General features: G+C 32.3%; 1 non-coding gene across 1 annotated transcript; it reads right to left on the reverse strand.

The window, feature by feature from the left end:
- Positions 1–2,529: 2,529 nt before the first annotated feature.
- On the reverse strand, positions 2,530–2,611 carry TRNAL-AAG (transfer RNA leucine (anticodon AAG)). Its single transcript has one exon. It is a non-coding gene; the product is annotated as a tRNA-Leu (tRNA).
- Positions 2,612–3,527: the final 916 nt, after the last annotated feature.

Genomic DNA, 3,527 nt, shown 5'->3' on the forward strand with positions numbered 1-3,527 from the left:
TAAGCTTGAAATTTATACATTAATTGAGTTCAATGTATAAGTTTGAAAATGGCCTTACAGGACGAAACTGCAGTAATGATAGTTACAAATAAAAGAACATAGAAAATTTCAATTCTTTCTTCTTCATTATACAATAATACTCAAATACAAGAAAGTTGAAATAAAATCACCTTGTATTTTAAATTATCCCACTTGACACTGTCAAAATGACTTATTAATAAATCTGTTTGTTTTATAACTAGTTTTCTTGTAACTCTAAAGTTAGTGAGTGTTCCATATTTTTATATTTATAAAAAATATATCTTGTAATCTATTTTGGTTGAGTTCAAAAATGGAATGACATTCATGTACAAAATAACCAAAATAAATCATATTTTGATATTCTGAAAGAATAAAATAACATCCAGAAAGCTCGAAGGATCAATAAATAATATTTCTCATATAGCCATTCGATATTGAAGTGCCTCATCTCGTCAGATTTTTTTTTTTATATAACAGATAGACCTTTTTTGTTATTTTCGAAGCACCCTATGAATATAACATGAACTCAAGTAGGGTTTATTTTCTGGTCATCTAGTTGAGTGAACTCAATTTTTCGGTTTGGCTTTCGAATCTAAATTGAACGTAGTAGTAGGGAAATTTCGCCTTGTACTCGTACACGTCTTAAACAGTACAGTCCGTGGATAACCACATCCTTGGCGGGGAGAATTCTCAAACTTCCCTAAAGTTTATGTGATGAAAGTTTTCGCTAATCTAGTTGCTCGGTATGGTCAAGAGAATAACTATCTACTGGCTTGTTAGTTTTTGTTATCAACAAACAAACGTGCGTGTCAAACCTGAAACTTCTCTCCTTTCTGGTTGGAACTTCATAAGATTTCAATTATTTATGTATGAGTCATCCTTTCAGCTGAAATATAGTGGTTTATCATTTGAATATCCGCATTATTTTTAATTGATGATGATTGTAATATGCAGAAGGAGACAGAAAGGGTTGGATTGTGAAAGTTGAATGTTTTTTGGAAAAATTCATTTCATTACTCTATTCATTATTTTATATGTTTGAAATATATAGTTCATATCCTGTGTACTACCTAGATTTGGAAAATTGCTCGTGTAGATATTACCCACTACTATGAGTGGCGGTTTGTCTACAAGAAAAATATGAGTAACGATAACAAACGTATTACCTAAATCACATCCAGGATTATTGTGATTTTTTTTAAATATTTGGGTCAAATTCAGTAACTGAAGTTCAACCCTCTTCCTGTTGACAGATTAATCTGAGATTTGTTACTCACATTTAGTTTTGATGACAATACAATCTGATGAATTCTGTATGATTGTAAATCCAAGATGGCCGCAGCTACAAAATGGCGGATTATATATTGTTTCACAACTACTCGATATGAGTATTGAATGACAGGGCATGTCTAGTACAATAGTAATACATTTTAAGAAAGATGCAAATTCAAGCAGCTACAAAATGGTGGATTACATATTACCTTGTGATACTGAGGCACTAAATGAACTGAACAGAATGAGAAAAACTGAGTAACAAAATAAGAAACTGAAAACTCGGAAATAAAATTAATTAAAAAATGTATTAGGTATGTTAAGCGGTTTTATTGAATAAAAAAGATAAAAATGAGGTAGATGATGTACTAAGAACTAAAAATTATTGGGAAGGTCCTAGGTAGCAGTCAGCACACCACTCTTCTCAGCAATCTACAGTATTCGTCAGTTAAAAAAATAGCAAAATCGTTGGGCGTAGTATTTACATATTTACTCAAGTTATGCTACGCCTCCCAATTTGATAATTATTTTATCTGATCATTACCGAAGATTGCTGACGAGAGTGTGATGACTGCTACCTAGGACCATCCAAATTATTTTTTAGTTTTTAAAACATTATCTACACATTTTTTTAATTATTTCATCAGTGAAGTTGAAGTAAAGTGAAGGTGGAACAGAATTAATACTTGCAAATTTGTATGATTTGCCACTAGGCTCAAAACTTTCTAAGATATTGTGGAAACTGATTTTTACTTGAAGACTGGACTATTCTCCCTGATATTCGTGTGAATATGAGAGAAAAATTTAAATTCACTTTTATCTAAATGTGAAAATATACCATTAGCCATTCCATTGAATAGTCATATTTTCACAATATACACGTCAAATCTGAGATCTCACAAACTTACTGATCTCGATTTTGTAGTCAAATGGTATTTATATGTGATATATACAAACCAACGACCACCTTAAAGTCATCAAAATTTTTGGAATATTGATTGTCTAAAGAAGAGACTTGAACTGAAATATAACTGAAACAGCACTTTTGTTTCTGTAATAAGGAGAAGAACTGCGGAAGAAATTGCAATTGCAGATCTTGAATCGACGTTCAAAATAATACTAAGCAAAACTTTTGTAATAATATTGGCTGATACTTGATGAAAATTCATAATGTTTTCAAGTAATACTTGAATACAAGGCATTTTCGGAAATGCATTGCATTTTGAGTAAAAAACGTGGCAGCGGTGGGATTCGAACCCACGCCTCCGAAGAGACTGGTGCCTTAAACCAGCGCCTTAGACCGCTCGGCCACGCTACCTTGTATATGAAATTTAGAGAAAAATGACGCCACTTCGTGACGCCTAGGCGCGTATGTTGTACGCATTCAGTTATATTGAACGTATTTCGATCCATGATTATCGATTCGTTCATCGTGTTACACACCTACTGATGATTTTACTTCGAAACGTATTTTAGCGTAGGTGCTCGGAGAAATATTTGGAACCGTGTTTTTTTAAACACGTGATACTCTGTTCCATTCTGCATAGTCGCCGAATGTAAGTTTGAGCACAAAACCCTTGAGATCATAAAATATGGTCGGTTCAACTGGATTGTATATGTTGCAGTTTTTCAACCCGCAACTAGACATAATCTTCTTTGATTATTTCTTATATTTTGAGTAGGTATTTATCAACAGTAAAGTAGGATGAGTTTGTTATAATTATAATGAATTCTTAACTCATTCATAAAAATGGAAAAAGTAATCCAAAAAATCAGTAGTTCTCTTGAGGTTAGTTGAAAAATTTGGAAAACAAATTTACATTTCATTCCAAGAGGTATTTGATAGCAAATGCTTTTTAATATCCTTTCTGAACTCCAAAATTCAGAGACATTTATATTCTGAAGAAATCCGATTGTATAGCCAGGCAATATGATGTGAGAAAGATCCATGAAACATTGCAAATTTATGTATAGGTAATATTAATTTCAAAGGGTGCACATTGGTTCTGAATAACAGTTTTCCAAAAAGGTAAATGTTCAACCGACCTAAATCTCTGAACAGTGTGAAAAGTGCTCATGTTCTCTAATAATGGTGATTACTCTCATACAAGAGATTTGAAGTCGAATTGATGAATGTGGCCGTTACTACGTGGTAGGAGATTACCATGGAAAATGAGAATTCAAACTTCCTATGTTTTTATACCACTTGTGTTTGTAATTAAAGTTACTGCAGT

The sequence above is a fragment of the Leptinotarsa decemlineata genome, unplaced genomic scaffold (genome assembly GCF_025532065.1).
Source record: "Leptinotarsa decemlineata unplaced genomic scaffold, Ldec_3_MD MMD2_tig00026307_RagTag_RagTag, whole genome shotgun sequence".
Taxonomy (NCBI): domain Eukaryota; kingdom Metazoa; phylum Arthropoda; class Insecta; order Coleoptera; family Chrysomelidae; genus Leptinotarsa; species Leptinotarsa decemlineata.